At 43.7% G+C, this 20,602-nt stretch overlaps 1 protein-coding gene across 2 annotated transcripts in view; it reads right to left on the bottom strand.

Moving 5' to 3' along the window:
- Positions 1-20,602, bottom strand: part of SYN3 (synapsin III) — a 420,224-nt gene that overhangs the window by 339,637 nt on the left and 59,985 nt on the right. The window lies entirely within an intron of this gene.

Raw genomic sequence — 20,602 nt, 5'->3', positions numbered from 1 at the left:
TCTTTCCACATGGTTGCAGCAGAAGCACTATGTCTGTGCAGTAAAATGCTGTTCCCCTGCTCAAAGCTGGGGTTGGCAACTGGCCCAGGGTAGAGGAATAAGATGCCCTTCCATTAGAATTAGAATCTGCTGAGCAATTAATGCAGCTTCTTTCTAGGGAGCTGTTTCTTTTATACACAAACCTGGGTGCAACTGGGGACCATGTGTTCATCTGGATTGGGGAAGCAAGCACAGAAAACCAGGGTGGAGAGAGAGAGAAAAAGAAAGTGCGGGTGGGGCAAGAGTCACCACAGAGGAGCAGAAGCAAGAGATGAGAGTACTTTTGATGTTTATGTGCCAGCTGCAATCCTGCCCTTAGATTTTATGAAATGCCTCTGTATCCTTATAAGTTCATCTTTGTTTTATTATTTGTTTAAATGAGATTTAGCGAATTTTTGTTGCTTATGACCAGAATCCTATGGAATACATCCCCCCTGCCAAATTATATACTCCCTCTGACAATAATAATTTGATGTTAGAACCATCCATCCGTATGAGTTTCTAAGGGATGCTGTAACAAATTACCACCACTAGGTGGCTGAAACAGTAGAAATTTCTTTTCTCACAGTTCTGGAAGTTAGAAGTCAAAAGCAAGGTGTTGGTAGAGTTAGTTCCTTCTGAGAGCTGAGGGGGAGGATCTGTTCCAGGCCTCTTTCCTTGGCTTGTAGACAGACACCTTCTCCCCATGTTTTATCACGTTGTCTTCCCTCTATGTGTGTCTCTATCCAAGTTCCTCTTTTTTATCAGGACATTGGTCATACTGGATTAGGGCCCACCCCATGACCTCATTTTAACTTGATTATCTCTGAAAAAAAATGTATCTCTAAATAAGATCACTTCATTCTGAGGTACTAGGGGTTAGAACTCCAATATATGAATTTTGGGGAGACACAATTCAACGTGTAACTCCATCCTAGAAAGTGCAGAGTACCAAACTGTGCCTAATACACAGTAGACACCGAAAGCTATTTCTTTGGATTTAATAAAGAACTGCTCACATATATAAAATACTCACTGTGTGCCAGATACTGTCCTAAGCAGTTTTCATGTATGCAATTCTTTTAATTAACACTTGACCAGATTAAAAAAAATAAAGAAACAAGGCAGATTGGGAGATGGAATAACTTGCACAATGTCACATAGTAAGAAGCAGGGCCAGGATTTAAACCCAGGCAGTCTGGCTCCAGCCTGTACTTTTAATTGCTGCCCCCCACTGCTCCCACTGTTTAGCTGAATTAAGGCATTAGGTGGATTACAACTGGGAATTTGGGGAACCTAAAAATAACCCATTTAAACAGAAAAACAAGTTTACATTGAAGGGAAATATCATTTCATGGTGACTTAAATGTATCCCCTTGGAAACATTTAACAGAAATTACGACCAAAGACCTAACCATCTCCCCAGATGGCCTTAAAGTAAACCCAGAGTGCTTATGTCTCTTGCTTTAATTAATAACCTCATTATGCTTTAATAAGGTGAAAAGCAAAGAGCCCTGTTAATGAGTGTAGGTTAGTAAATAGTGGTAATGACCTAATTATTAAGTCTAATGCCTTAAAAATGCAGTCCCATCATGTTTAAGATACTGCACTGGCAAGATTACAAAGAAGCATTAGCAAGAAAAGTAAGTTGTTGCTTATGTTTATGGAGAAAAAGAAGTTAGCAGAAAGTTGCAACACAGGATAGTTGGGCAACAAATATATAAAGAAAGGAGGTGAATCTTGCATGATAGAATTTTTGCCCAAGACATGGCAAAGGCCCAGGGGCTGTCGTACTGCCCAAATGGAAAGAAAGTTACCTGGATAAAAGGCACACTGAGGCTTAGATATCCAAGTTACAAGTTCTTCCAGGTCAGATCGGGGTATCTAGATTTATTTCCCAGTTATGGTTTATGGGTAATCACAGGAGGTCAATGCCTGGGTTGTAGGGTAGCAAGTCTCTGCTGGGTAGAGCAAAAGAAGAGTCCTCTTCTATATTTAACATTCTAGAAACCTCAACCATCATGGAAATGAACACAGGGATCTCAGCCACTTCTCCATCAAGACAGCATGATGGCCTTCCTGGTAGAATCTTCAAGAGCAGTCAATTTTCAGAGCTCTCACAGAAACTGTAGTGGGTTGAACTGTATCTTCTTAAAAAAAAAACAGTCCACATCCTAACTGGTGATTCTTGAACATGTGACTATTTTTGGAAATAGAGTCTTTGCAGATGTAATTAAGGATCTCGAGATGAGATCATCCTGGACTAAGGTGGGCCCTAGATCCAGCAAGAAGTCCCTATGAAGAAGAAAAGGGGAGAGAGAGACCCAGGAAAGAAGGCCATGTGAAGACAGAGGCAGAGACTAGAGTTACACTTCCAAAAGCTGAGGACTCCAGGACTCACTAGGAGCTGGAAGAGGCAAGGAAGGACCCTCCCCTAGAGCCTTTAGAGAGGGTGCAGACCTGCCGGCACCTTGATTCAGATGTCCAGCCGCCAGAACTGGGAGAGAATAAATTCATGTCATTTTAAGCCACCAAGTTTGTAGTAATTTGTTACAACAGTCCTCAGAAACTAATACAATAAATTAGGAAATGAAATGCAATTTTGGTATTGTAGGCAAAGGAGTCAGGGTTCAAAGAAAGTCAATATGGTTAGGTAAGCTCCTTTACTCACTCCACCTAACACACATATATATGCCTAATATATGCAAATATATATATGTATATATACACAAACACACATTCTCTCTAGTGTGTGCTCACACACACACACACACACACACACACACACATTGGCCATTCACCTGTATCGTAAAACATTATCATAAGTCACTTAAGTTTTCTGCATAAATTAACCTTTTGAACCCAAAAACCTTTTAGCCCAAACATTTTTCTTATGTGTTGTCTTTATTAATACTATACATTAAGCCTTGTGGTGTGGATAAATGAGTATTCAGACAGACTGCATTCAGATATAAGCTGGGCAAGATACTAGCTAATGAATTTGGTCAAGTTATTAACTGCTTTGAATCTGTTTTGCCATCTCTAAAATAAAGATAATAATATCAATAATATCTACCTTTAAAAGTTTTTTAAAGATTCAGGAAAATGTATATGAAACACCTAGCACGGGGCTGAGACAAGAAGGACTATCTCTAAATAGTTGCCATTATCATTTTCAAATATTTCATTGTCTTCATAAGGGTAAACTGAATGTACAAAAAAAATGGTGTAATGAAAAAAGAGCAACCTCTTCAAATATTTGTAACATAAATTTAAAAAATATATAGAAGTATAAATTATATATATAAATTATATATAAATTATATCTGCTTATATCTGCTTATGGCTACAATGAAGTAACAGGGGCCATATTTACACTCCCATCTTAAACAACTAGAAAACCAGACAAAACATATTAAGTAACAGTTTTCAGACAGTGGACAACAGGCAGGACTATGGCAGGACTATGATCCTGGCAAAAAGGAAATAAATGAAACTATCCCTATAATTGCCCTCGCTGACTGCCTGGATGCAATTTCCAGGCAGCGGAGCAACAGGGGAGAATGCCAACAGAGCTCAGCAGTCTCACTGAGCTGAAGACTCAGAGTCTAGAGCTCAGAGAGGTCAAGGCAGCTAGAATTTGCAGGACAGAACACAGGAAAAGAGGGGACTGCACAGAAAAAGGCCTCCAGGGAGATCTGCAAGTCTTTGGCTGAGTACTGATCTGAGCATGCATGAAAGAAAACTTCTCAAAGCCAGAGAAAGCACCATCGAAAAACAGTAGACTCAAAACCCTCCAGAACCCACACAGCCCCAGTATTTAAATGAAGGTCTTATGTCCTGGGAACCTCCTTAGTCCCAGGCATACTGGGATGATTAATCACTCTATCTAGTTCTGTCCTAAGAGAAGCTTAAAAGTATGCCCTCAAGGTATCAAGCTTATTCTAAGCAACTTAACTGCGTCCCAGAACAAAGTACAACACTATTTAAAGAAATACAACAAAATCCAGCACCTGACATATAAAATTTACAAAGTAAAATTTGTGGCATTTGATCATAATTACCAGGCTTTCGAGGAAGCACAAAAATATGACCCATAATCAAGAGAAATCAATCAATAAGAACAGATCCAGAAATATGAGACATGATGGGAAGAGCAAAAATGGAAGTTAAAACAACTATTATAAATAGGTTCTGCATTCTCAAGAATGTAGAGGAAAAAGCACTAACATAATGAGAGAAATGGGAAATTTTTAACATGGAAAAATAAAAGTTCTAGAGATAAAAATATAATATCTTAAATTGAAAATGCACTGTTTGGAATTAACCGATTAGACATTGCAGTAGAGAATAGTAATGAACTTGAAGAGAATGCAATACAAACTATACAAAACAAAGCCCAAGAACAAAATTTTTAACCCCCTCACTACACACACACCTCGGTGAGCTATGGGACAATATTAAGCAGTCTGATATATGTGGAATTGAAGTCCCAGGAGAAGAAGAGAAAGGAATATAAAGAAATATTTTTTTTAAAAATGGCCACAATCATAATCATATCTGCAAATCCCTTTTGAGTATCATTTTCATAGGTTCCAGGGATTAGGGTATAGATATCTTAGGGAAGCCATTGGGAAATACGAAAGGCTGCAGAGGAAAGCAGTAATTATTTAACCACAAATATTTATGCAGCATTTTCTAAGTTCCAGGCTCTGTTATCAGTGCTAGATATGGTTGGAATCACATCCACTAACAAAATCTCTTCTATAGCCTCCTAGGTCAGAAGAAGACATAAACACCTGTTTATAATTAAACACATGTCCAGTTCAAAGAAAACACACATGCATGCACATGTATACACACACGTGCACACACACACACACACATATACACGGACAAGATGGAATGCATTCAGTTTCCTGCAGGGCCCTTCAGTGCATTCTCACTGGAACTGGCACCTGGCAAGTATGCGAGGCTAAGCAGATAATATTACTAAAGCATAGAGAGATTCATGTTTCATTACTAATAACTACATTTATGATGATAATGATGTTGATGACAGAATGGAAAATGGTGATTGCAATCATCATTATTATAATAAGCTGAAGGATGCTATTAGACCAAGAGATCAATGGGAAAGAAAAGGAAATTGAGACTTGGAATTGGATGACTGAATGGAATGTACTCAAGAAACCAAAAACGTGTGGGAATGTGAAGGTAGCAGCTATCAGCCTTGACCATGAAGCCCGACTAAAGGAGAATTTCAGCACAAAGAGACATTGCCCAGAATTCCTGAGAAAGGCAAGATGCTGGCAGACAGACTATTCTGGAATCCAAGGGTGGCTGATAAAATACTGGACATTCCTGTCAGTTACCAAAGACCTATCAGGTTCAAACTGTACCCTTAAACCCTTTGAGTGTGCCCCTTTCCAAGGCCTTAGGCATGCCATATATTTTGTAGGAGGAGAAAGACAGACAGACAGACAGACAGACACTGAGTTGACAGAAGGTAGGCAGCCTCTCACACTCTCAGCCCAGTTTCTAATGCTAGGACAAATTATGACCCTCTGCCTTACTCTATAACCTTCATTACTACACCTTATAAATAGGAATTGTTAGCCAAAGATCAGGACATCACAGTGCTACATTTAACAGCAGGCAGAGGCATTGCTGGGTTGAAAAGCTAGGCAACCACATGTGATTCTGGCTTCTGTGTTCTGCTTCTCTGTAGCTGAGTGTCTGCTGATCTGGATGGTCATCCTATTAACTTCCTCCTTCCTGCCTTGCAGCTCCTCGAAGAAGCTAACTCCAGCATCCATCTTTCTCTCCGCCATTCTCTTCCAGGAGTTGGCAGCAAAAACTCTGATTCCCAGAAGGCCCAGATGTCCTGCTCTCTCTTTTCATAATTGTTTGCTGTATGTTGGGACTCTTTAAGAGTCACATATTTAGTAAGTAACATCCACAAATGAGATTTTGACTTAAAATGAGGGTAGAAGATGGCACTGCTTTGGTCTGGGGCCTAAGTGGAGGGATTCAGGGCAGCTTTAGCCGAGAACCCTTCACTGGGAGTGGCGGACCTAGACCTGCTAACATTTCATGGTATTTAGACTCTTATTTGTGATTCCTCCTTGTGTTTTCAGCTACTTTAGGAATCTGGAATAGGGGTGGTGGTAGTGATTGTCAAGGTAGGATTAGGGCCTTCCTGAGCCCTTTAGCAAGTTATCATCAAAATTCCACCCTAATCCCTAACAGACTGTTAGGTTTGCTCCTGTGAATGAAACTGTGTCATCGACAAATTTCTTTTAAAAAATAAACATTCTGCATGTACTATGATCTTCTCATGTCTTAAGTTCTTTCACAGAGTCTCATATTGTCGAAGAGATTCATCAAAATGATAAACAGCAGCAGCAATGATTTAAAATATAGTACTAAATATAGAAAACCTAAGCCCTACATGGTCCATAATGTCTCATGTGATTTAGAGTCTGATGACCTCCTTGACATCGCCTCCCACCATCCCATCACCCCAGTTCCGACTCACTCCACCCTCATCACACTGCTTCCTTTCCATTGTCAAACACACTGAACAAGCTCCAGCCTCCAGTCCCCCAGCCTCTAAGGGCTTCCCAGAGCTGGCAGCATGACCTGCTTCCTCAGGCCACTCACGCCTCTGCTCCATGGCGCCCCCAGAGGCGCCTCCCTGCAAAGCACCTACTGTACTCAATGCCCCATTTCCTTGTTTAATCTCCCCCCATAGCCCTCATCCCCATCTGACATATATATTTACATCCTTCCCAATTAAATGCTTAATTGTCCGTCTCTCTCCCTAGAATGGAAGGGCCGGGGGTGGGGGCAGGTATTTTGTCTGTTTTGCTCCCGGCTCTCTATTCCAGCACCAAAACTAGTGCCTGGCATATAGCACAGGTGGTCAGTAATATCACTGAATGAACGAATGCCTACTTTGTAGATGTCAAAGGTGAGGCCCAGGGAGGCAGAGTGACCTTGCCCAAAATTACACCCTGGACGGCTTGGAGCCGAACCCAGGCTGGTACCCATCACACTGCAACAAGTAGCTTATTTGAGGTGACTCGTGTTCTAATGCTCAGAGATGGGTCAGCTGCGGGGCTGCGTAGCCAAGCCTCTGATTTCACCTGTGCCTGTGGCCGCTCTCATTTTCACATCTTCCCATGTCCTCTCCATGTCAGTTTGCAGCGTCTGTCAGTGCAGCCCGCAGGCCCTTCCCTCCTTCCCCACTCAGCTCCTTCCAGCTGCCCCTCTGCTAGCAAATACTTGGCAGGTAGCCCAAGGCCTGCTGTCAGCAAGACCTGCTTCCCGTAGATTTCCCGGCACAGGTCGTGTTTTTAGCTTTGAGGGCCCAGTGGGCTCAGTGACTTCCTCGGCTGGCATCTCAGGGCTGAGATCTATTCCACCAGTTCAGACTCACCTTGCAGACAAAAGAGGCTTTGAAAGTCTGCAGACTCAGTGGCCCATTCCAGACAAGGAAATGATGCTCAGGAGCAGCGCCTGGTGTCTCGGTGAAGGCCCGGGCCACTGTGTCAGGGTGGGCTGCCCAGGAGAACCACCCACCTGCTGCCATGCCCAGCACCAGTGACCAAGGGCAGATGCACAGGCACCTTCTGATCATCAGAAAATCACAATATTCCTCTATGTGTGTGTGTGTGTGTGTGTGTGTGTGTGTGTGTGTGTGTGTGTGTGTGTGTGTGTGTGTGTGTGTGTGTGTGTGTGTGTGTGTGTGTGTGTAGCAGGCAGAGAGGGATAAATACATAAAACATGTCAGATATAAATATAACAATATGGGAAAAATAAAACAATAAAACCTACAGTCCTAAATGTTCAAGAAACGGAATATCCAAAATTCGGTAGAGGTTATCACATGATTAAAAAAAGATCACCAATAGTGATCTGCAGTCTACAAAGTGTTTGATATAACACAGTGGTTTTTAGAATCAGACCACATGAGTCTGAATCGGAGTTCTACCCCTTACTTGCTGCACAACTTGAGCAAGCTGATTAGCTTTCCTATGTTTCAGTCCTCATCTGTAAAATGAAGCTAAGAACCGTGCCTTCCTAGGGTAACTGTGAGCATTAAATGAACCAATCCATTTAAAGCCCTTAGCAAGGTGCTAACGTGAAAATAAATGTGTAATCAATGTTAGCTATCATGGTTATGTTATTTAATTTGATCATTGCAATAACCTCTTGATATAAAGGTAGGTTTTAGCATCCTCATTAGCTGATGAGAAAAACTGAAGAGCAGAGAAAACAAATGACTTGGCCAAGATCACAGAGCTACTAAGCAAGAGAGCTAGAACTTAAACTCACGTCTGTGTGACTCTGTATCCACGCATTAATTCATTCATTTAACAAATTGTTATTGAGCAGCTACTATGCCAAGGATAGGAACTGATGACACAAGCAGTAATAGACAAAAATCCCATTCTCATGGGACCTGTATCTAGTGAGGGAGATGGATCATTCACCATAAATAATATGTCAGGAGAGGAAAAACATCCTTAAGAAGACAGAGTGCCTGTGAGTGTTATGTCAAATTAGGGGGTCAGAGAAAGATGGCACTTGATCAGTGATATGAACAAAGGGAGGGGGCAAACCATACAAATAAGTGGGGCGGAACGGTGCTTTCCAGGCAGAGAGACTCAGCAAGTACAAAGTACAAAGGACCTGAGGCTGGAGCATATGTGCAGCGTTCCGGGAACAGTGAGGAAGCCAGTGGGGTTGGAACGGGGCTAGGGATGGGGTGAGTGGAAGGAGATAAGGTAAGGTGGACTGGATCATGGTAAGAATTTTATTCTGCATGGGATGATAAGATGTTAAGCACCATCACCATCCTCATCACCAACATCATCATTTTCATCATCGTCAATGAAGATAACAAACATTCATCATCATAATTGTCATCTTCATCACCATCACAATGTAAGAAGTCAGGCAGTCAGGTTTGAAAAATTACCAGTAAATGCATCATTCTGATTTTTAAGGAATATCTTAATAGAATATCTCCAAAGCACAGATGTACACTTTTTAGGGGTTCAGGTGGGGTTACACAGGCACGCCCTAATGCTGTCCTGACAGTTGCCCCTTCCTGCTCAGGTTCCCAAGAGAGTTGTGCCCACAAGAAAAACAGCACCTGAGAAAGTAAAACGTCCACTGTCCTTTTTGCTCCACCAAGGAAACTTCGAGCAAGGAAGGGCTTTTGATAATGTCCTGAGATCAGGAAGGGTGTTCACTGAAGAAAACAAGGAGGAGGGGGAGGAGGGGACGGGGAGGAGGAACGTTCAAGGGGGACAGAATGGTGAGACCATAACAGCCTCATCTCTCCTCATCTCAGGAGCTTTTATAAGGTTGAGAGACCTAGAAATGAATTTTGCTCCCTGCAACAGATCAGGCAAATGTTCAGAGATTTTTAAGATCGCAGCTTTGCTGCACAGAAAAGAATGACGGTTACTGTCCCCTTGACATCTACTTCTCATTGCCGAGCTGGCCTCCACATGTTTAAATACCATTCTGCTGAATGTTCAGAAAAGTGCACTTATAGGATTAAGCGAGCCAAGTGCAAAAGTCTCCCCACATTTCTCCAGATGGACCACAGGTGGGTTTGGGGGCTTGGGATTGGGTTCAGGAGCTTGGAGAAAATTGGAGCAAAGTCTATTTTTCAGCAACTGAAGGTGAAGGTGGCCATGGCTGCTGCTCCAGGAGGAGGAGCTCTTGGGGTGAGGAGAGGCTAGAGATGTAGCATGCATGACCCTGCCTGCCAAGTGAGGTACGGGGAGACGCCAAAGGAGCTTAAACAGGGCTGATGGAATTTAATTTCTGTAGATTTGCTTTTCCAATTTGAAAATTGAAAGTTATAAAGTCATGACAGGAACATCTTATCTGTCAAAGCTCTGAGAAATTAAAATGCTCTATTCTACCTTGACACACTTTTATTCTTTTCATTTTAAAGGTCCGAAACCATTTTCAGGGTTGTCGGGATGATAAAAGCATCCAACTTTCCTTTTCCACTCACTGCTACCCACAGCGTAGACTTTCTCTTTCTAAAACTGCCTCCCAGCTGTCTCCCTGTGTCCTACCTTCCCTCCATTTAATCCAATCTGCACATCCAGGGGAGAGTTCTGCACCTCTAGACGAGGACCTAGCCACTTCCTTCTGCTGGGACCTGCAGAAACATGGCCAGGTTTGAACTCCAGACACAGAGACCCTGCTGTTGTAACTGCAGTTCTAGCTCCAGCTCAGTGCTGCTGGATATTTCAGTTTTAGCGCTCAAGGTGCTAAACGTCATTAAGAAAATGAAGCAGGTAGAATGGAAGAGAGTGATTGACAGGTGTGTATGGGAGGGGGGGCCGTTTCAGAGAGGGTGGCCAAGCATCCCTGAGGAGGTGATATTCGCGCAAAGAACCTGAATACAGTAAGGGCATGAACCGTGCGGATACCTGGGGAAGAAGGTTCTGGGCAAAGGGAACAGCAAGAGCAAAGGCCATGAGACAGACTGCTCACCTGAGTTTTTCAAAGTTTGTTTTCATTATGGTAAAATACACACAAGATAGAATTTAGTATTTTAATCAAAGTGTTTCGTTCAGTAGCTTATAAGTACATTCACGTTGTTGTGCAAGCATCACCACCATCCACCTCCAGAACTTTTTGGTCACTCCCCACAAAAACTTTGTACCGATTAAATGCTAACTCCTCATTTCTCCACCCCAGCCCAAGCTCAATAATATTCCATAGTATGGACATACCGCATTTTGTTTACCCATTCATCTGTTGATGGACACTAGGGCTACTTCTGTCTTTTGGCTCTTGTGAGTAATGCTGCTGTGAACTTGGACTTAGAGACATCTGTTTGAGTCCCTGCTTTCAATTCTTCAGGGTATGTATGCAAAAGCGGGATTGCTGGGTCACGTGTTAATTCTGTTTAACATTTTGACGGATCACCATGCTGTTTTCCACAGTGGCTATACCGTTTTACATTCCTACTAGCAATGCATAACGTTTCCAATTTTTCTACATCCTCGCCAACACTTGTTTTCTGCTGCTTGATTTTAAGGAATAGCGAGAAGGCCAATGTGGCTGGGTCAGAGTAGCCAAGAAAGACAGGGGCAGGAAGAAGGCAAGAAAAGTCTAACCATGAAGGGCCTATGGCCATAGGAAGGACTCTGGTTATTACTTGGGGTGAGATGAGGAGCCTCTGGAGAGATGTGAGTTGTGGAGGATCATAATCCCATTTATAATAAGGTAGTTGAAGCTTATACTTGAAGCTCCAAAAGCATGAGGTCTCCACAGCTAGCACAATCCTCCTTTCTCCGAAGCTGCCAAAGGGTTAAGTAAATGCAAACATGGGTAAATGCAGTGAAAGGAAATGTTTCCTTCCCCTGGCTGACACACCTGATGCAGGAAGCAGACTCATGCTCCCTAGGAATGAAAGGCCTGGCCAGACTTGTGCTTCAAGAAGAAAATGAACGTTGCCTGGACACAGGATGGCTTAGCACTTCCCATGTTAGTTTCTGAGAGCTACTGAACGCCCTAAGGCCCCATCTGTTTTCAATCTTGTTAAACGTGCCTCGTGTGCTGGCGCCTATTTAAAATAATGCACACATGGAGTTCCCAAAATGAAGAAGTAAAAAGGCCCGTGCTTTCTCTCCAGCATAGCTTATGTGTTTATTTTGGAGCAGGGTTTGGGAGCTCTGAGACAAGACAGCTAATTTCTCTTCCCGGGGTTGATTTACAAGTCCCCGTAGGGTTTTGCTCTAAGCATTTAAGGTAGCTTGGTATGAACCGGTCACCCCTTCAAAAGTCCACTGTGAAATACCTCTAAATTAAGGCTAGGCTCAGGAAAGGTGAAGCCCCAAAACTTTTCTCATTGCAAATGGGCTGTTTCCCTGATTCCTTTTTCTCTCGTGTTTCCCAAAGCCGAATTTCTCTTCTTAGACGTTCTCTTCCCAATGGGCCACAGTAATTCTAAGACAGCATGATAGGGCTCAGAGCCAGACTGAACCTAATAAATAGGGACCATAGGGTCAGTGTTAAGGGAAGAAGACCCCCCTGCAATCATGCATTCACGTGTCAAGGAGCAAAGGGAAGGCAGTTCCTCCGTGCCCATGCTGGGGAGCAGGCAGGCCCTCTGAGCTCCTGAGCCAATGACATTCTTCACTCACAATGGCACTTGCACATCCAGAGAGCTGGAATGAGTCATTTCTGACCTTGCAGGCTCAGAGAAAACACCTCATAAATGTGGAGTCACACGCACAACCTCATCAATACTGGCCCCACATGCCTGGGGACTTCGTGGATAACCTCTCCTAAACCCGGAACAAGGAAAGCGCAAAGAGGAAACAAGAGAAAAAAGACAAACATGTCAGCGGTGGCCCAGCGGTGACGACTTTTGTCTTTTTCTGCACCTTCACACGTGCTTGGACTCTAAGGACCCAACTGACACTATTTTCACCTGGTGCTAGCAATGCCCGGTGGTGGTGGTGGCAAAAGTTATCCCAGTAGAAACAACAGTAGGAGAAGCCGTGGTTGTAATCTTTGGAGAAGCAGAAACAAAAGTAGTGATGATATTAACAGCAAGACTGGTCATAAAGGTTTAGATGTGGTAGCTGTATGAATACCACCGATAGTTCCAGTGGCAACATAATAATCATAGTACAGCATAGTTATAATTTAATGACATAAATTATATTTATATGAGTTATAACTTCTAATAGTTTTTTGAAGCCAGGCACTGTTCTAAGGGCTGTGCATGTGTTAACTCAATGAATTCTGACAGTAACCCCATAAGGTAGATCCTATGATTATTATGTCCACTTTATAGCTGGGAGCACTAGAGTGTGATGAGATTAAATATATTTCCCAAGGTCACATAGCTGGGAGGTAATAGACCAAGAACGCAAACACAAGCAGCCGGGCTCCAGGGTCTTCGCTCTTAACTACTCCACTAGGCTCCTTCCAACTGTGGCAGAGCTCAAGGCAGGGGGAGCAGCAGGGCCGAAGGTCGTGCTAGAATTACAGCGGAGAATTACTTCTGAAGAGGAAGTCTAAGCGGGGGCCTTGGACTTTTTTTTTTATTTTTATTTTTTTGAGGTAGAAAGGATTCCGGGTCTTCCAGCTATGCATCAAACAAAGCAGTAATTTTTATTTTTTAAATGTTGAGTTTTATGTAAGATTTAGTTGGAAACAAATTTCCTGTTTTGTAAAACCATAAAAAAGCATCAGTGTAGTGCAGCTTTGGAGTTAGACAGGTTATTACCAAGTCTTGCTTTCTAATTTCTAATGTTTTGACATCTGGGGGCCTTGCTGATCATGGAGTGACTGCCTTTCAGAGAGTTAGCCAAATGTATGTCAATCAATCCAGAATTCATACTCCCACCTACCTCCCTTATTGGGCTCTCACACTCCAGGCCACTATCCCCCTGCCCTAATCACCCCAGGGCCAGACACCAGACAATCAGGAACAGCTAGGACCCCTCTACCCCAGAGCCTGCTGAAATTATTCGAATCAGCTGATCCTAAGCCTGCTTACTCTGCCTTGCCCTCTCCTTCCCCAGAAATCACAGTAAAGGCCACACTTCTCGTTCCCTCTACCTCATGACTGGCCACGGTGCTTCCCCATGTGGCCTCCAAAACATGGCATGCCATGCTTCCTGCTTTTAGGGGACTGTGAATACAATGACCTTCATTCATGACAGTTTTTTCCATGCCTGCGTGTCTTACCATACTCAACTAAAAAAATCTCAGGTACCTGTACCAAAACAGGCTTGGTGCAGCCCTTCAGGATTTCAACTGGCTCTGGGCCTCTATGGGCTATTGGGTACAGAGCCAGGGGACATGCTTGCTGGTGTGGGGTATGTGGGGAAGATCCCTGAGCATGGGGTAAGGTTGACCCAGGTTTCAATTCCATTCTTGAAACTTCCTAGCTGTGGGTTATTGGGGAAGTGACAAAAAACTTCTGCCTCAGTGTCTTTGCCTGTAGGAATGAAGTTGAAGGCCCCTGCCCTGTCCCTGTCCCAAGGCCACTGTGATGACTAAAGGAGAGTGAAGGTGAAGTTTCTTTGGAGTGGTCTGTGAACCCACATCATCATAAACCAGATGACCATCTATCTTTAGGGTACCACGGGGATCCCCACTCTAAAGGTCTTCGAGTTGTTTCAGTCTAGAACAGCACTTCTCAAACTGGGCACATTGACATTTTGAGCTGGATGATTCTTTGTTCTGGGAGGCCGTCTTGCATATTGTAGGATGTCTACTAGCTTCCCTGGCCTCTACCCCTAGAGTCAGTAGCGTTCCCCTCTTGTAACAACTGAAAATGTTTCCAGGCATTGCTAAATGTCCCTTGAGACGCAAAACTGCCCCAGCTGGAAATTACTGATACAGAGAAGGGATGAGTTAGGATCTCTCCTCCCTCTCCCTCTCCTTCACTCTCTCTTTTCAAAGATGCTCAACAGTTTGCAACCCCAGGTAGCCTGGCGCAACAGCAGAGCTCTAAGAAGCATGATTGGAAACCAGTTGCTCTAGTAGACAACTTCAGGTTACAGATGCCGAAATAGAATTCAGAGTCCTGCTGTAGGTGGGTCTTGGTTCCATTCCCATCATACATTTACCAAATGAGCTCATTTGTCCAGAATCCAATCACCTTATCCATAATTTACCACCCTTTTTAAGTAGGCACGTATCAAACCCATAGAATGTGAAAACTGAAAGTTCCTTTGGGGTCACCCAGTGGGCTTCACCTTGCTGCCAGCTCTGGTTGCTGTGTACAGAATAGTGAGGCTGACCTAAGCTCGGCTGGAAAGTGGGTTTCACTGAGCAGTGGTGTCTCTCATGCCTAGGGGAGAGCTAGCTGGTGGAAAATGCTCCCTGAGTTTGCCAGTTCCTCCTTTTACAAATGAGTCGGCCTAGATCTAGCATCCTCTCTGATTTAACTAAAATGGACCAAATTCTTCCAATATGATGAACATAGTAGTGGGGTTATTACTATCTCCATTTTGCAAATAAAGAAACTGAAGCTTAGAACATTGAGTCACCCGCCCACAGTCCCACAGGTAATGAAGGACAAAGCCAGGATTTGATCCCATGCTCTTCTGACCCAAAGCACAGCTCTGTCCATCACACTGAACTGTCCTAAAATCTCTCTTCTTTCTTCTGAGGTAACCAAAAATTTTCCTTCACACAAATATAATACTATAGAGCTGTTATAAGAATTAGTGAGAAGCTTGTTTACTTTCAGAATCTTAATGTCATTTTCCAAAAAATGTATGCAAAGGGCAGCTAAAGCAAGGATTAGAAGCAACCAGAAGCCACACAGAAAAAGGTGGTAGCGATAGCAGATGTGTATTCCAGGGGTGTTTTATAGAATATGGGCTGCTTGGGAGCCAGGAGTTCAAATCCTGGCTCTGCCAATTATACGCTACATTGCTAGACCTCTCAGAGCCTTAATTTCTTCACTTGTAATAGTAATAGATAACTCACAGGACCACTGTGAGGATAAAGCGAAGTTATATATAGTAAAATTTTGGCAGAGTATCAGGCATATGTGGAGTGTGTGTGTGTGTGTACGTGTGTATTTATATAGCAAGTACTTAAGGTCATTATTATTGTTACTATTAGGAAATACTAAATTTCATGAAAGTGTTTAGGGGAAAGAAGCCTAATTCTGAACTGATTAGAGACCAAACCAAAAAAAAAGGAGTATGGAGAGAATTAGGTTTTATGGAGACGAGTGAATGCATAAACAGGTAGATGGATGGATGGATGTATGGATGGATGGATGGAAGGGAGGGAGGGAGGGAGGGAGGGAGGGAGGAAGAGGAAGGAAGGAAGGAAGGAAGGAAGGAAGGAAGGAAGGAAGGAAGGAAGGAAGGAAGGAAGGAGGGACAGAGGGCTAGATATTCATAGAGATAACATTTTTGGAAACTGAGATACAGACCCAGAGAGAAAGCCACTGTAGAGACCATCTAAGTTAATTATTTGGCTCCTCCAAAGACATTTGGAGGACCACTGAGCAGGGAGAATAAAAGAGAGGTGGTGAGAAAGCCACGCGGTGCCTGGATGCGAACAGCCTGGTGCTGCCTAATGACATTGGCCTTCATCCCATAGACATCGAGGAGCCTGGACATGGAGAGCAAAGGGAGCCAGAAAGAGACCAAAGCAGATGTACGAGGAAAATAAGATGAGTGATCGAAACCTGGTTCTGTCCAATGAATGCAAAATTGGGGTTCCTGGCACTTGGCTGGCCCAGCCTGGGAGGTTCAACCCCTTTGTTTCCCTTGCTTTTCCTGATAGCTGGAGGTTGCTTGTCTCCTCCCTGTCTGGAGAGAATGTAGGCCCCGAGGTAGGGTGGGCGGGAGGTTCCCCTGGTTCAGTTCCATCTTAAACAGACTGAGCACTCACTCGTGAGCTCTGAGGGGAGCCTAGGGTCATTGCTCAGGGAGCAAAGAAAGGTTGCAGCAGCACAGATAAAAGGAGGTCAGAAAACCCAGAATGGGCTGTCTGTGGCCTTCGAGAAAATCAATCTGAAAACTTGCTTTAGGCCAGAGGAAGCAAACCCTTTTTCCAGGTCTGGCTGGGGAAAAGGTGAGTCAAAGGGAAAACTACGAGCTTTGGAACCAGGATGAGACAGGTCCAATCACAATTCTGTCACTAACTGTGCAAATTACATACCTGGCCTCGATTTCCTCATCTAAATGATAATGAGACTTACACCTCAGCCGTTGTGGAAGGACTAACTGTAGCAATATGTGAGAAACTTTAGAGCAAAGAAGGGCACATAGCTGATTTTCAATGCTTTTCCTTCTTTCCTTTAACGAGCACTCAGACCTCCCCAAATGCAACCTTGATGGGATTCAGTTCTGCTTCCTGTCCAGCGCTGCCCTCTTGCCATTGCCAAGTTCTTCCTCTGAGAATTCCCAAATTGAGACTTTGGAAGGAAGAGACAAGGGTGGGAGGTAGTCTGGCTCTACCATAACCAGCACACAACCTTGGGCAAGGAAGTGCACTGTGATGAACCCCAATTCTACAGAAAAGTGAGAAGCATTCACGTCTCAGTTATGCCTTCTGCCATCTGCCAGCTGTGTGGCCCTGGACGGGACACTTAACCAGTCTGAGTCTCAGTTCCAACAGTATTCACTTGGTGGGGTTGTAGTGAGGATTCAATGAATTTTTACATATTAAACTCAGTGGTTGGCTATTTGTGTTCACTAAATGTTAATGTCAAGCATTGCTTTACCTGTGTCCTTGGTGTCAGACCAGTGCTTTACCTGTGGTATTTACCATGAAAAAGAATATCTGAGCAGGTCTGATTCTTGGGAATTTCTTATAGTAGATCCAATATTTTCTCTGTAGTGTATTCATTTTGCCCTACTTCTGATAACTTTGATAAGTATTTACTGAGCACAGATTATGTATCTGGGTACTTGGAGCATCTACTATGTACTTGAATAAGTACCTAGTGCTAGCCTATCTACCATATGCTACTATAACACTGTCTTTCACAGATCCTAATACAGTCTGTAATATGGTGTGTGTGTGTGTGGCAGGGGAGAGACACTATGTGATTAATATCTGTCTCTCCCATTAGACTAAGTTCCATCTGGTCAAGACATCTGGTTTTAATCACCACTGTAGCCCTAGCACCTAGTACACAGTAGGTACTCAATAAATATTTGTAGGATGAATCTAGATACTGTCATGTTCCCTGTTATTCCAGAGTCTACAAGGAGTGACAGGCAGGTAAACTAGTAATCTCAAGGTAATCTGGTAAGCGTAATGGTAGAAATATGCATGAGGTGTAGAGATAAGAGGCTCCTTGCTCTGCCTGGATAAATCTAGTGGTCAGAGGAAACAGAATAGAAATTATGCCTAAACTAAACCTTGAAGAATTTATGACAAATTTTGAGAAAGAAGAGACTCACATAAGCAAAGGCATGGAGGTGTGGATACAGACAGTTTTAGGATAGACGGGAACCACAGCAGTTTGCTAAGACTATAACCTAAGGTAGACAATGGAGGGGATGAGGTAGGAAAGGTAAGTGGAAGCTAGCTCACTGAGGACCTTGTAGGCCAAGCTTAAGTTCCATGCAACAAGTCAACATTTTACATATAAGAAGGAAATCACCGAGTCTTCTCCATTTTTTATTTCTGTAGAATACACCTTCCCAGGAAAAACAGCATCTAGAGTTAGCCTGTGAATTCCAGCTCTGCCACTTACATGCTGCATGGCCTTGGGTAAGCCATACGACGTCTCTAGCCTTAGTTTCGTCATCTGGGGCATGGGGGTTAGAGCAGTGATGAGGGTTACCAAAACTAATCTATACGAAGTACTTGGCATGTGTCTGGCACTTAGTAAGTGTGTGATTAGAGACTGGCTATTATCATTAATCCCTTCTGAGTCCAGGCTGCACAGCTGTCATCTATATGACAACACTATCCATGAACATTCTCTCCTGTCACCTTCTAAACTCCCTGAGAGAAGTGGTTCAAGGCAGGCTCAGCTTAGGCTGACTTCTCTTCTAAAGTGAGTAGTACCTTGGAAAAGCTCACGTAAAGACAGATACTGCAGGACATACACACTCATTCTCAGATATCAGCCTTCCCTTCTTTTCCCAGGGAAACGCAGCCAGACTGGGTCTGTTCCAAAAGAAGCCATTTCAAAGCATAGTCCTGTTTCTGTGTCGGCCCCACTCCCCTACTCAGGAGATTCTGGTCAGGGTGGGCTGGGAGATTCCTGAGACAATCTAATAGATTAGTTTCCAGTTTAGCATAACAGCCAGACAGATTTTTGCGGTGAAGTCATCCAAGCCAATTAAAAGGCATTTTTCCCTGCTGTGAGTTCAGAAGTCCCTTTGGTTTGTTCCAGCTCTCTGGGTTGTTTCATAATAGGTTCCACCCTGGGTTAATTAATAACCCTTGATTCCTACTGAAATGCAAAGGCTGAAATCTGTGTGTAAGCACATTTGGGCAGAGGCTGCTGGCAGGGCTGGGAGAACCCAGGGGGGCTCCTCTCATCACGGAACAAGCCAAACCCCAAATGGTGGAGATGATAGCAGAGCTGACAGCAAATGTGAAGAGTGGCCAAGCAAAGGCTGAAGGTCAAGGCTGAAGAAGAGGTATGAGGAGGGCAGAAGGGGAAAAGGAGGGAGATCACAAGCAGTTAGAGGAATCACAAGGCCGGAGAGCAGATAGGTTGGGAGTTTGAATGTGGGATATGAAATGGGTCAGGGCAAGTGGCTGGGACTCTTGCCATTGTAATATGTGATGAATAAAATGCAGTTGATGATGGCTTGCTTTTACGTGATGCCAGCTCAAACACATCATGTGGGCCTGGTTCCATCCTCTGTGTTTTAAGGAAAATAGGTCATCTTTTCTCTTCTATTTTTAAACACAAGTTACATGTATGAGAATGAAGCTTAAAGGGCCAAGGACGTGGCAGGAATATATATGCATTCACTTAATAGTTACGAAGCCCTTTCCGTGAACCTCATCCCTAAGTACAATATTCAAGGATAAGATGCCTTTTCACCCAATCTAGAGCTGTTTCCCAGCCTTCAATCTCCTGCCACCATTTCTACCCAGTCTCTTCTAAATTCACTATCAACATGTGCATCCTAACATGGAAATATCATCACATGACTCCATGGTTTAAAAAGTGCCATAAATTATGTCCCCACTGCCTCTAGGACACAATTTCTACCTGTATACCTTGCTACATAAAGCTCATCCTGATAGATTGTTCTCTATCTTCTTGTTCAGCATCATCTCTCACACTCCTGCTCATGTACCCTCTACTCCGGTCATTTCCCCTACATGTGACAAGCTGAGATTAAAAACATTTAGCTGGGAGATGTGCGCATCTGCACCTTTCTCGGCCTGACACGGCTAATTCTCTCCCCCAAACCCCTGCCGAGCATCCGCTTCCCCGTGGAGCCTTTCCTGCGGACATCCCGAGGCAAGGCTGCCAATGTCTCTTCTGTGCTCCACCATGCTTTGGACAGATCTCTGTGACAGCCCTCACCACAACTTATTATAGTAGCCACCCAATGGCTCTTTCCACCAGGAGAACACTTTGAGAGTAGAGGGCCCTGTCACTAAGGCAAGTACAGAGCGGGTGCTCAGTAAGTGAGATAAGACAAGTTCCGTTTATTTTTTCATTACATACGCCACAAGAAGTTAAAGGGCTTATTGAGTTCTGTTTCAGAACCTCTGCTTAAATTCCATTGGCATCTCATTTATCTGATACTCGCAGCCGGCAGGGCAGAGGTTGGTGGAGTGGGTTTGCTGTCAGGAAGAGTAAATTAGCAAATATTAACAGGTAGGGGTTAAGGAACTACGAGCTAGACTTTCCAGTGTCAGAAGAAGAACTTGCTTTCATTCCCTTCATTCCCATTGCTGCTTTCTTCTCATTGCTAGTTAAGGTGCTAGTGGGTGGTACCGCCAAACCAGCGAGGAGGGCCCCAAAGGGTCATCCAACCAGTAAAACAGTCCTCGTTGCATTCAGAATCAGTGGGGCTCGTCCAACCACAGTCTCAATATCCCCCCTGCCCTTATGTCCAGA

Source organism: Pteropus alecto, unplaced genomic scaffold (genome assembly GCF_000325575.1).
Source record: "Pteropus alecto unplaced genomic scaffold, ASM32557v1 scaffold94, whole genome shotgun sequence".
Lineage (NCBI taxonomy): Eukaryota > Metazoa > Chordata > Mammalia > Chiroptera > Pteropodidae > Pteropus > Pteropus alecto.
Note: the sequence above shows the minus strand (reverse complement) of the source record. Positions and strands in the feature narration are given on the sequence as shown.